This window comes from Leptonychotes weddellii, chromosome 6 (assembly GCF_054177405.1).
Source record: "Leptonychotes weddellii isolate Sample4059 chromosome 6, ASM5417740v2, whole genome shotgun sequence".
NCBI lineage: Eukaryota > Metazoa > Chordata > Mammalia > Carnivora > Phocidae > Leptonychotes > Leptonychotes weddellii.
In genome coordinates, this window is record NC_138374.1 from 26,154,036 (window position 1) to 26,168,753 (window position 14,718).

The window sequence follows — 14,718 nt, forward strand, 5'->3', positions numbered from 1 at the left end:
GCAGACAGGGAGGAACTCAGCAAAATCTGTTTATTAAAATTCCTCTCTGTGTCCCATTTTTTCTGTATGGATCAGCAAACATTTGTTTACCACATTTACTCTTTTTCATCTTCCTGTGAATTGTCCTCCTTCCCTTTGAAGTCCCAGCTCAGAATGGCATATAAGCCTCAATTGCCTGACTACCTGTAGGCCTCTTAGTCTCATGGAACTCCCATCTGTATGTAATTAAATTTTATTTTCTCCTGTTAATCTGTCTCATGCCAATTAATTCTTAGATCAGCCAAGAGAATCTTGAGGGGCATAGAAAATATTTTCCTCCCCAACACCTATTTCATCCAGTTAGTGACTAGTTGTTCTTAATTCAAGTTTCTAAAATCCTTTCCAAAATCTTCTGATGAAGCGTTCGAGCTGGTGACCCTACCTCCAGACTAATTCCCCTCCTTAGTGCCCCTCCATTCTGATATAGTGAAATATAATCATGCTAATTCCTGTTTTAACATCCTTGTGGTTCCCCATCCCAGTCAGATATAATCCAGATTCCTTAGTATGGTATGGCAGATTCTGCTGACTGCCTACCCAAGAAGCCAACAATCTCTCTTCCACCTTTAACAGAATCCCAATTTTATTCTTATAACCACACTGCTATGGTTGGTCATATGCTTAAAGAGTGCTAGGCTCCAACCCCAGCCCCAGGGAGTAAACTGTGATTGGTCTAAGTCAATCATGGTGTCCCACTCCCTAACCAAATATTGAGCCTGGGCATATGATGCAATTCTAGCCAATGATATTGAAGGGAAGCCAGCTGTTGGGAGGAATGGGAGGAAGAGGGGAAACATTTCTGGGCGAGGTTTTATCCAACTTAAAAAGAGTATAAAAAGTTTACATAATGAGAGTAAGAAGAGAAATCCCTTTTCTGCCTCCAGAAGTAATCTTAAGGGTATGCTGCCTGGAGCTGCTGTAGCCAGCTTACAACCATAGGGTGGGGGAGTCAGGGTGTGGGGTGAGGGGAAGCCTAGAAATAACAGAATAGAAATACAGAAAAATCCTGGGTCCTTGATAACATCATTAACATCATTGCTAACTTAACCAACCCAGGAGCAGCCCTACATATGGACTTATTATCTGAGATACTAAATTCATTACTGTTCTCATTTTTAAGTCTGTTGAATCAGGTAGTTCTGTCACTTATACTCTCCTAATTGATACATGTGGCTTTCAGTGCCTGATATGATCCACCCCCCAACATCCTCTGAGCTCCCCAATAGGTATTCTCACCCATAACCCTGACATATTTACAGTTCTCAGAATTGTGCCTTCTCTTACCTCTGAGCCTTTGTACTTGCTATTACTTCCACATAAATGACTTTCCTTCACTTCTTTACCAAATGAACTCCTGCTTATCCTTCAAAACTCAACTCACATGTCACCTATGAGCTCCCCCAGTCTGCCTAGGTGCTTCTTTTTCTCTGGTCTTGTAGCACTTGGCTCATGGGTGCTTCTATTAAGGCAAGAATAATTGTTTTAAAAGCTGGCAGCTTTGTGGGGCGCCTGGGTGGCTCACTCGTTAAGCGTCTGCCTTCGGCTCAGGTCATGATCTCAGGGTCCTGGGATCGAGCCCCGCATCAGGCTCCCTGCTTGGCGGGAAGCCTGCTTCTCCCTCTCCCAATCCCCCTGCTTGTGTTCCTGCTCTCGCTGTGTCTCTCCCTGTCAAATAAATAAATAAAATCTTTAAAAAAAAAAAAAAAGCTGGCAGCTTTGTGAGTGGACCTGGTACCAGTTGTCCTGATAGGAAGACAGAGTAGCTAGATTTGGGACCTTAATGGGTGTGTTTGGTCAAGGAAAGTGGGATCCGTAGGCTTAGCCTAGGTGGAAGAGGTTTAGACCAAGAAGACTGATTGCTCTGCCTAATAAAATACAGGATTTTGAGCATTCCCTCTAGAGACTAGGCTTGGGAAGCCCTGGTAAAACAAAAAGAAAAAGACATGAAGGAAAAGAGGGACCTGTGCAAGCTGCTAGCAAACGAGACTAAAGAGAATGACCCATGAGAGATTTCCTGCATTATTTCTCTATAGTTGCATCACAAATTACCCCAAAACTTGGCAGCTTAAAACAACAATAAGCATTATTATCTCTCAGTTCCCGTGGGTCAGGAATTTGGGAACAGCTCTGCTCAGGGTCTCTCATTAGATTGCAGTAAAGATGTCAGGTGGGGTCATCTGACATCTTAACTGGGGCTAAAGGATATACGTCTAAGATGACATGCTTGCATGCCTAGCAAGTGGATAGTAGCTGTCAATGGGAGGCCACACTTCTTTTTCACATCATGGACTCTCCCAGGAATGCTTGAGTGTCTTCATGATATGGCAACTGGCTTCTCCCAGAGCCATCTGAGAACAAGCACCAGGTGAAAACTCTATCCCTTTTATTACCTAGCCTCAGAGGTCACATCTCTTCACTTCTGCTACATTTTATTTGTTAAAAGCCAGTCACTAACTCCCAGCCCACTTTCAAGGGGAGGGCAATTAGGCTCCACCTTTTGAAGGGAGAAGTATCAATTTGCAGACATATTTTTAAATCACCACAGTCCCTAAGGTGAAGTGGTCAGGGAAACTTCAGATAATAGTATTGACTTCTAGGGTTCGGTTTTGAGTTCTGTGCTATGTTATAATCCTCTCTACAGCCCCATACATTCAGTAAAAGTCTGAAAACATATAGCTGGCTTGGTAGATGGCTTTGAGAAGAAGTTTAATGCCCTGAAGATTCCTGTGCCAGAGAATACGTATACTGTCCAGGTGGATGCTGAAGAAAAAGAAGATGTGAAAAATTATGCTGAGTTTTTGTCTCTCTCAAAGGCCAGGATTGAGGAATATGAAAAAAGAGCTGGAGAAGATGAAGAACATAATTCCAAATGATCAGATGACCATTGAGGACCTGAACGAAGTCTTCCCAGAAACCAAACTAGACAAGAAGAAGTACCCCTATTGGCCTCACAAACCAATTGAAAATTTATAAACTTGAGATGGGGAGAAAGCTCTGGCCCTCATATTATAAATGCTGGACATTAAAAATAACTATATGGTAAAAAACAAGCAAACAAACAAATAACCCAATTATAAGTGGAAGAAGTATTTAGACACTTAACCAAAAAAGATATACAGATAGCAAATAAACACATGAGATGTTCAACATCATTAGTGATGAGGGACATGCAGATTAAAACTACAAGGAGGGGGCACCTGGGTGTCTCAGTCAGTTAAGCGTCTGCCTTCAGCTCGGGTCATGATCCCAGGGTCCTGCGATCGAGCCCCACATTGGGCTCCCTGCTCCGCGGGAAGCCTGCTTCTCCCTCTCCCACTCCCCCCTGCTTGTGTTCCCTCTCTCGCTGTGTCTCTCTCTGTCAAATAAATAAATAAAATCTTAAGAAAAAATAAAACTATAAAACTATAAGGAGATGCTACTACATCCCCACTAGAATGACTATAATCAAAAAGTAATTTGCCAACAATGTGGTACCGTGTGCTGCAATGTCATGAGGACCCTTAGCAGCTCTCTGGAGAGGCCCCTTTGGAGAGGAACTGAGGCCTCCTGCCAACAGGCAGTATCAACTTGACAGTTGTGTGAATGAGTCATTGTGGAAGTGGATTCTTCAGCCCCAGTCAAGCCTTCATGTATCTGCAGCCCCTGCTGACATCTTGACTGGCACTTCATGAGACACGCCAAGCCCTAACCCTCCATCTAAACCGCTATCATATACCTCACCTGCAGAAACTGATAATAAATGTTTATTGCTGTTTTAAGCCACTATGTTTTATAGTAATTTGTCACAGAGCAGTAGATAACTAATTTACAACCACATAGGATTAAAAGAAATAATATATACGTTGGCTGGTACATAGTAAGCCCTTCATAAAAGTTGGCTGTTATCGTTGTTGTGTAATGCATATATGGTTTTTTTTTTCACTAGCAATTGCAAATTTCTTGCAAAGGAGGATCTCAGTTCATTCCTTTTTTTTTTCTTTTTGCACTCTCTCCCTCTCCTCATCTTTGTTAGCCCCTCAGCACAGTGCTGGGCACTCATACAGCTGAAGCCCTGTAAGAAACTCAAAGGGAGGCAATGAAATCCAAAGGTGAAACAGTTTTATCTTTGTCACTATAAGGATAATTTTCCACTACCTGAAATATTTGATTAACCCCTTTGTTACAATTAATGTAAATACCTGGGCTTTTATATGTTATTTTGTAATGAATAAGCTGTAAAGGCAAGGAAGACTAAGGGATGAAGAGAAAAGATTTGATTAATTAAAAGGAGATAATGAAGAAATGAGCATTGGATAAGGCAGAGACCAGGTAAGAGGGTCAGGGATGTGCCTGTATAAAAAAGAGTAAAAAAATGGGAATTGGATCCAGAGGACAACCAGGAAAACCACACTGATAAATCAGGGCTTCAAGGTTCATGAGTTGGAGACCCACATCTGCTGCCATAATTTGTTGTTTGTTGGTAATTATGTTGTTTCTATTGTCGATAATGTTTGTTGCCTCCATAACTGTGGCCAGTTACTTTGAGAATATATGCCATATTTATGAAGGATTCAACACCACAGAACATTAAAAATACATCATATCTACTTAGATAAATAACCTAAGCCTCATCCCCTGCTGATAGCTTATCTTCTTTGTATGTCATGGACAATAGACCTTTACATTCTTTGATAATATTCAAGGGAAGTTTTGTAATTCTAGCCATTTTACCTAAGGAATTAAAGATACTTAAATCTACTCTTTATGGCATGAAGTTCATACCGTAATTGAGGATACACATGACATGGACCTGAAGTAAGAATATTACTGTTCAGAGAAAAGCAGGCTTTGTGAGATATCACACATTTGGTGCTCTAGTCTAGCAAAGGACAGTGACTAGTCGTGGTTTCTCGGTCAGCAGTTAGGTGACATGTTGCCAGCAATTTCTGTGATAGCTGGATGGACAGTCAAAAAGGAAAAACAGGTAATAATTATAATGATAGCGATAGTGATCAACCTTTGTCAAGTTCTAACTATATGACTGATATTAGAGTAAATTTTATTCTTTTTCTGATAGAATCCTGAGACAATCCTATAAAATACATGTTCTTACCCTTTTACAGATGAGGTAACTGAAGCTTAGGTCAAATCATGGAACTTCAGCTCCTCCTTCTCATTTTCTAGCAGTCATGACCAAGGTAAAGTCAGGATGAGTCAGAGATAAGCCTCTTGTTTCTTTTTTTTTTTTTTAAAGATTTTTATTTATTCATTCATGAGAGACAGAGAGACAGAGAGAGAGGCAGAGGGAGAAGCAGGCTCCCAAGGAGCAGGGAGCCCGATGCAGGACTCGATCCCAGGACCCTGAGATCATGACCTGAGCCGAAGGCAGACGCTTAACCGTCTGAGCCACCCAGGCGCCCCAAGACTCTTGTTTCTAACTTAAAAAAAAAAAAATCATTTTAACTAACTCTATTTTGGTGGTTTATTACCTTGATCTAAAAAGGCAGCCGACTGTGGTTAAGTTTTCAGGCCTGTGTTTGAAGCTTGGTTTCATTACTTACTAACTATGTGGCTTTGAAGAAGTTATATTCATTTTCTTATCCATAAAATAAGAATAATGACTCAACTTCCAGGGTTGCTGCCCTCAATCTTTCTTCGCAGCCAAAGTGACCTTTCCAAAACGCAAAATTGACAATGTTATCTCACTTCAATTTAAAATTCCACAATGGGATCCCATTTTTCTTAATATAAACTGATTCCCTTAATATGACTTCAGAACCTCTCATGGTGTGGCCCCTAGTCACTCCCAGGCTTATCTCAAAACCGCTTCCCCTAGCCCTGAACCACTGGCTCAATCCTCTCATTACAGGACTTTTGTAATATGGTCTTCTTGTCCAGAAGGCTTTGCCTCCCTTATGCCTTTTACCACCCCCATCTGACTTAGCTTAATTAACTGTCCATATCTTTAGGATCCTATTTCAGATGTGACCTTTTAATAAACTCCTACAAAGTAGTGACATGAGCTTTTTCAGTCCTGTCTCCTCAACTCACTGTAGGGCCTGTCTCTTCCAAGGGTGCTTCCCAAAATTAATGCCAAGATTAGGACAGGGATGAGTTTTGCTAGCACCCTGTTGGGTGGTGTCCCTGGTTACAACTGCCAGGACACCTGGGAAGGTTAGGCCTCGGGCTGGAGGGAGCCAGTGAAAGAACTGCTACTCACTGGTGTCTCTGTTGGTTAAGTATCTGACTCTTGGTCTGAGCTTGGGTCTTGATCTTGGGGTCATGAGTTTGGGCCCCGCGTTGGGCTCCACGCTGGGTGGGGAGCCTACTTAAAAAAAAAAAGTAAAATTTATTGGACTGTACCTCTTCATAGATGGATGGGGCTTTTAGAATATTTTAGATTACATCATGGATCATTAGATGACTGTTATCTTTTGATAGAGTGAGATGGAGTGCATCACCAATTCTTGTCCTATTTTTTGTTATCATAGGTAGGTGCCAAGTAACATTTTTACAAAAATAAGTGAATGCAAAACAAAACAAAAACAAATAAATGAATGAATGGAGCTTTGCCAAATCTTTGTCACAATTTTTCCATCTCCTTAAATTTTGTAAAAGGATTAGGAACCATCTCATTTGCAAAAGGATGTGTTACTCATGTGAGTAATCATTTTTTCAGTGTCTGGAAGTGACACCAAAGTCAAGTGGCTATTAGTTGTTCTTGTTTCTCTCTCACTTAAAGCTATTCTGGTTTTGGAGCCAAAACACCACAAAATTGGTTGTGTTTCATAATTTTTCTTGTTGATTATGAACAAAGACCTATTTCAATTATTTAGGTCATATTAAAGTGCCTTAAGGAGACATTACAGATGGATAGAAATTGGTATAGTAAAAATATTATATACAGGTTTGTAATTTCATTTCAAGATTTAAAGTTTAAAATTATACATTCGATAGAATTAAAAGAACATGTCACCATCTGAGAAGGAGATATTCTAATTAAATGAAATGATTTCTTCAAGTTCAGGGCATTATATCTTAAATTATATTTGTGGTACACTTTGTCTTACCAGGTACATAAGTAGATGCTTTTCAAAGTGAAGTTTTAGGGGCGCCTGGGTGGTTCAGTCGGTTAAGCATCTGACTCTTGATTTCAGCTCAGGTCATGATCTCAGGGTCATGATCTCAGGGTCGTGAGATAGAGCCCCACGTCTGCTTGAGATTTTCTCTCTCCCTCTGCTCCTCCCCCTGCTCGTGCCCGCCCCCAAATAAATAAATAAAATCTTTAAAAAAATAAGGGTGCAGTTTTACTTTGTGTAAATAAACAGCAAAAAGAAGAGAAGGTATTATATGACTGTTAGGTGCAGGGCTTACAAAAAAGTGTAAAAATAATTGTTTGGGGGCATTATTTCCAGAATTTACATGTTCCTGTCAAAGTAATAAGGATATGATAGAAATGTATAAATGAGCATGAAAATGAGTGGCAATACGGAGACTGGTGCCCAGATAAGAGTGACTACAATATTTTTTTTTCCTGTGTCTGTTTCAACTCAATTTGAGTATGAATTGAACAGAAACTTTCTATTAGACAAGAACCAGTGAAGCAAAGTAATTTTTCTGGATTTTTGCCTATGAGTCAGAGGTGAGATAATGTTTGTTTCTTAGATCAAAGTTAGTAATTTTCCTTGTTTTGGCTTTTTTTCTTTCATAAACAAGATCCTTTAGGAGAAACTTTAAGAGACAAGAATGGTGTGATTGCAGTAACTACCCCCCCCAATAGATGTGCAGAGGGTTACAGTTTATTGCTTAAAGGATGATGAAACTGGAGTTCCACAAGAAGATACTCTTCAACGTATCTCAATTAGACCTTCTGGTGTGTTAAGAACAGCTTTATAGAGATGTAATTTATTTACCATAAAAGTCACCCAATTCAGTGGGTTTTAGTATAATCATAGGGTTGTGCAACCATCACAGTATAAATTGAAAACATTTTCATCAACCAAAAAGAAACTTTGTATCCACTAACAATCGATGCCCAGATCTTTCACTTTTGTCCAAGATAGGTTTTCTACAAGTTGATGTAAGGCAACCTAGGAATTATATAAAGACTGGTGTAGAGCTGCTGTTTGGAGTTACAGAGGCACAAACATTTGAGAGGATATTGAGGTCCTAGTTTCTTCAGCTCATCTGTGGGGTGCTAGCCAATCTTGTCTTTTTACAATTGAGGTGAAAGTCATGTAACATAAAAGTAAACCATCTTAAAGCGAACAATTCAGTGGCATTTAGTGTATTCACAATGTTGTGCAACCAACACCTTTACCTAGTTCCAAACCATTTCATCACCCCCAAAAGGTGATGTACCCTGTACCCATTTAGCACCTTCTCATCACCCCCACCCCGACCCCCCACCACCGGCCTTGGTAACTACCAGTCTGCATTCTGTCTCTACAGAGCCACCTCTTCTGGATATTTCATATGAGTAGCTTCTTTCATTTAACATATTTTCGAGGTTCATTCACATGGTAGTATGTGTCACTCCTTCAGTCCTTTCTACAGTGGAATTATATTCATCTTGTGTATGAACACAATTTGTTTATCCATTCTTCTGTTTATGGACACTTAGACTGTTTCCACCTTTTGCCTCTGTGAAAAGTGCTGCTATAAACAAGCATATACATGTACTTGTTTAAGTACTTCTTTTCAATATACCGAGGAGTGGAATTGCTGGGTCATTCGGTAACTGTATGTTTAACTTTTTGAGGACCCGCTAAACTATTTTCCACAGTGGCTGAACCATTTTACGGCCCCAGCAGCGACGTGTGAGGATTCCAATTTCTCCACATCCTTGTCAACACGTATTTTCTGTGTTTTTGATTATAGCCATCCCAGGGGGTGTGAAATGGTATAGCCAATAATCTGTTGACAAAAGAAAATGAGTATGTTTTTAGTACAAGCCTGAATAAATACTCAAGAAAAAACAAAATATGAATTTACTTTTGACATATTTCCTTTTAGTTGAAGGCATGATGTTGATCTGTGAAAGTTAAACAGGACTTTCCCTATTCTTATAGAAATTATGCAAAATATAAAATTGAGACCAAAGTTGAGACATGAGTAAATGAAGAGCATCACTCAGCTTTCTTGTTTCTTACTAGAGGGAGCATTGTACTTTGTAGCACATTATTACTTCCCAGCATACATTTTTATAAATCTTGACTATCCTTGCCCCAAGATAAACAGACCTTACCAGGAGTGTGTCAGCCAAATGAAATAAGGCACTACTTCTTTTAACATTTAATTATGCTCTTTTTGCTTTATTCTAAGGGGACTCTCCCTCAGAAACAATGTATTCTTTGATAACGGGTTGGACTAGGTGATGTGATTAAATTAAAAACCCTTTACTCCACTGTACAATATATATGTACACCAAATATCCCAAAAGGACCAAAATATCCATTTCTAAAGCCATGTTTTGCCCTAATTGAAATATACGTAAGCCAGAGAAAGACATGAAATCTACAGTTGTGCCTTGATTGAAGGGGGCCTTGCTAGCACCAGGACCACTCAGCTACCTGGAGGTCTGTATGTCCAGGGCAATGAACTGTAGCAAGATGGATAAGTGAAGGCACACTTTTTTCATAAGGTGGGAGGACAGACTAAGAAACAGGAGGAAGGAGAGATGTTTCAAATGCTTTCTCAGATGAATTTTAGCAAAGATGCCAAAGACAAGGAATAACAAATTGATTCCCTTGAAACTGTTCCCACACCCCTCTTGGAACATCTTCCTGTGCACACTCTCCATTTGTAAACTGCTCAAACACATAATGTCTTCTTATGCCTTCTGTCCTCACTGATTGCCCCATCTCTGAATTCCTACAGCTCTTAGGGTCTACTCTTCATAATTTAGGAATCAGTTTCTCTTTAAGTGACTGTAAAGAAGTCAGTCTAATTTTCATGTGTGGCTGCTGGAATCAATCTCATTCTGTATAATACGCATACCTCATATGGTCATGTGGGATGGCAGTTCAGGGAAAGAGGGTAATGGTCATGTAAGCTGGAAGGAGTAGTGGGACTTGTTTTGGACCTTCAAGAATGAGAATTTTGATAAGAACAAAGGGTGAATTGCATTCTAGGGATGAAGATGTGTCAGTTAGGATATAAATCTGATGCTGTAACAAAGATTCAGACTAACAGCAACTGTTTAAACAAGTTCTCTCATGTATCAGAACATGAGTAGTCCAAAGGTACTACTGTTACTGCCCATAAGGCAGCAGGTTTCTTCTACCTTTTGCTCTGCTACCTCAAGTAGGGGGCCTTGTCTCATGGCCAAAAATGGTTGACATCTTCTGGGCTGTATTCTAAATGACAAGAAGGGAGAACATGGGGGAAAAAATACTCAGAGAACATCATCTTTCCCTTTATTTATTTTTATTTTTTTAAATAATTTGAGAGAGTGAGAGAGTATGAGCTGGGGGGAGGGGGGAGAGGGACAAGCAGACTCACCGCTGAGTGAGGAGCCCAACATGGGGCTCCATCCCAGGACCCTGAATGAGATGATGACCTGAGCTGAAGTCAGACGCTCAACTGACTGAGCCACCCAGGCGCCCCCATAATCTTTCCTTTTAAAGGCAGAACCCAGATATTTCATGCCACTTACACTCACATCCCTTCAGATAGCACTTAGTCACATAGCTAACATTAGCTGTAGAGGAAGCTGGGGGAAATATGGACTTCAGCTGGACTTTTAGCTCCAAGGTAAAACTCGGGGTTTCTATTACTAAAGAAAATGAGACTCAGTAGTGAGACAATGAATAGTCTCATAGGTAGAGGTAAAAAAAGAAAAAAGACAGTATAGAAGGGAGAATATGGAAATGATTACCCTAGGGATATAAGAAAATAAGATTGTGCAATGCCCGACTGAGGAGCTGCAGGTATAGGAGCTGAGGGCTTATAAAGAAATATCTCCAAGGAACTTCTTTGCTTGCTAATTGGTTTAGGGAAGTTAAAGTGCTGGTGAGATGTAGGGTAGTGTGTGTAGATGTGTTAAGAGTGGTATATCATATAGTCAGGATGGGTTCTTTCTATTCAAAGTGTGGTCCAGGGTCTAACAGCATCAGCGTCACCTGGGGACTTGTAAGAAATGCAGAATCTCAGACCGCACTACAGAATAACAATCCGCATTTTAACAAACTCTTCAGGCGACTAATATCACATTAAAGTCTGAGTGGCAGTGGGCTAGATTTTGCTATGGTATAGAATTATCCTAAAATCTGTTTTAAAAACAAAGATTATGGGGTGCCTGGGTGGCTCAGTCATTAAGCGTCTGCCTTCAGCTCAGGTCATGATCCCAGGGTCCTGGGATCGAGCCCCACATCGGGCTCCCTGCTCGGTGGGAAGCCTGCTTCTCCCTCTCCCACTCCTCCTGCTCTTTCTCTCTCAAATAAATAAATCTTTAAAAAAAAAAACCAAAGATTATTTCTTACTCATGGTGAACGTCCATCTGGGAGGAAGGGGGTGGCAAGTAGGCGACTTTGCTTCATCATCTTCACCAGGGCCTCAGGCTGATGGGACCTTCTAAACATCACCAGTCATGTGGCAGGGAAAGTTAGTGTGTGGCTCTCACGCTTCTCTCACATTTCATTGGTCAAAGCAAATCCACAGCCATGCCTATCATTAAGGAGGTGGGAAGAACAATCCTACCATGTACCTGGAAGGATGGGAATCAAAATACTGATGAAGCCAGGGGATCCCAGAGGTAGTGAGGACATTCAACGGTTATTATAATATAGATGTGAAGGGATCAGATACCGGGGAAGTATATCAATTGGAACGAAAAGGAAAGCACAAACAAAAGAAACATTTCAGAGTATTTCTGAAGGGTAGCTACAGAAGACTCCCAGCTTTAGAATCTGATTGGGTAGAAAAGAAATATTTTGGAGGAATTGGTTGGGGTGGGAAGTTCAAAGGCTAAATTTGGAATGAACATGCCAAGTCATGCCAGAAATTAAGGTGGATATTCATCCAATCTCATCCTGTGTCACTCCCCCTTTCTAACTTTCTGTTCCTTCATACACCAACCTTGTTCTCACCTTAGGGTTGTTGTACCTACTGTTTCTTCTGGAATGCTCTTCTCTGGGTTCATCATGAGCTCCTGCCTGTCATTTAGTGTCATCTTCTCAGAAAGGCTTTCCCTGGCCCAATAAATGTAGCCACCTAGTCACACTTTATCACATCTCCCTATTTCAGTTATCAGAATAGTACCTAGAGCTAACTGGTATTTTTGTCTATCCCCCTCCCCTCATTAAAAAGCAAGCTCCATGAGAGCTCCATGGACTGTGTCCTGTGTCACCAGCTTCAAGTACAGTGCCAGGCACAGAACTGGTCCTCAGTAAATATTTACTGAATGTTCACATGGAAATTTCAGTTAAGAAGTATGCAATGAACCCCCAAAAACAAAAAACCCAGTTAAGAAATGGGCAGAAGACATGAATAGACACACTTCAAAAAAAGACATCCAGATGGCTAAAAAAAGATGCTCAACATCATTCATCATCAAGGAAATCTAATCAAAACCATGATGAGATACCATCTCACACCCATCAGGATGGCTAAAATTAACAAGAAACAACAGATGTTGGTGAGGATGCAGAGAAAGGGGAACCCTCTTGCACTCTTGGTGGGAATGCAAACTGGTGCAGCCACTCTGGAGAACAGTATGGAGGTTCCTCAAAAAGTTAAAAATAGAACTACTCTATGATCCAGCAATTGCACTACTAGGTGTTTACCGGAAGGATACAAAAATACAGATTCAATGGGACACATGCACCTCGATCTTTATAGCAGCATGATTAACAATAGCCAAACTATGAGGAGAGCTCAAATGTCCATTGACTGATGAATGGATAAAGAAGACATGGTTTGTATATACAATGGAGTATTAGCCAGCCATGGAAAAGAATGAAATCTTGCCATTTGCAATGACATGGATGGAACAAGAGTGTATTATGCTAAGTGAAATAAGTCAGAGAAAGACAAATACCATATGATCTCACTCATATGTGAAATTTAAGAAAGAAAACAGATGAACACATGGCAACGGTGAAAAGAAAAAAAGGAGGGAAACAAGCCATAAGACACTCTTAATGATAGAGAAACTGAGGGTTGATGGAGGGAAGTGGGTGGGTGTGGCTATATGGGTGATAGGTATTAAAGAGGGCACTTGTTATCATGAGCACTGGGTGTTATATGTAAGTGATCAATCACTTAATTCTACTCCAGAAGCCAATATTGCACTGTATGTTCACTAAAGTTTAAGTTAAAAGAAAGAAAGAAAGGAAGGAAGAAAGAAAGAAAAAGAAAAAGAAAGAAAGAAAGGAGAAATATAGGTCCAATGGGGAAAACAGATTTGGAATGGTTAAGTTTCTCTAAGGTATTGAAGATGAACAAGAAGCATTAACCCTTTAGGAATGTTTTCCCTCGGTGTTTAGAGAAGTGTAGGAGACTGAGAAGTCTAAAACGTAGAATAAGTGGTTCCTAGGAAGGAAAAAATTTCAGTGAGGGATGGGTCAGTGGGAGCAAGAGGGAATAAGAAAAAGACTATTGCATTTGGAAAGGTCATTTGTGGCCACTGAATAAAGGAGTGAAAATGTAGGGGTTGGGGCGCCTGGGTGGCTCAGTCCGTTAAGTTTCTGCCTTCCGCTCAGGTCATGATCTCAGGGTCCTGGGATGGAGCCCCGCATGGGGCTTCCTGCTCAGCAGGGAGTGTGCTTCGCCGGCTGCCCCTTGCTCGTGTTCTCTCTCTCTCTCGCTCTCTCTCTCAAATAAATAAAATCTTTAAAAAAAAAATTAAAAAAAAATTTAAATATAGGGGTTAAGGAGAGAAAGGATATAGCAGGTATAGCTCATTACTGTAGTAGTTTGGCAGTAGAGGGAATTAGTACTCTAGCAGGATTCAGTGGTTTATCTTTTGAGGAGACCTACTCATTTCTCAAGGGAAGCGAGCTAGAGAAGAGGGAAGATGTAGAGAAGGGTACTTAACCTAAAGATCATGGACCCCTACGTGTGTGCATGGGGGGTGGGAAGTGGAGGGAAGAGGATCTGTAGTTTCCTTACTTTCGCAAAGGTCCAGACCCAAAGGTTAATAACCATTGCTAAGAGAAAGAGAATAGATGAGTAACAGTTAAAAACAAACAAAAACCCCCAGAGGCCCAGAGAAGGGCTTCGCTTTAAAGAAAAAAAGGAAAGCCTCTTCCTTAAAGAAAAGCTATACGGAGATGAAGTTCACAACTCCATCATCATCTCGGTAAAATAGGTAGTAAGGACAGAGCTGGAAACACTAGGGAGGATTGTGCAAACACGCTCCAGAGAAGGGATACTGAAGCAGGGACTACGGAGGAGCGAAGAAAGCTCCTGCGTTCCTCAACAGAGCCGGCAACCCTCGTGTAGCTCCCGCGCAACGTCACGGCCCAGGAGGTGGTGCTCCAGGCTGGGAATCGCTGGCATTGTTCTTTAACCAGTGAGTGCCCCTCTCAAACTCTGGCCGACCCGCCCGACCAGCCTGGGAGAGACAGCGGTCTTATCACAAAAGGCAATACCACCAGGCAGTGGTGGTCATCAGTGCGTCAGCTCAGGGAAAAACTCTATGTCGGAGCTTCTCCATAGTCGCCGTACTTTCTGTGCTGTTTGGGCAGCTGCCTCCAG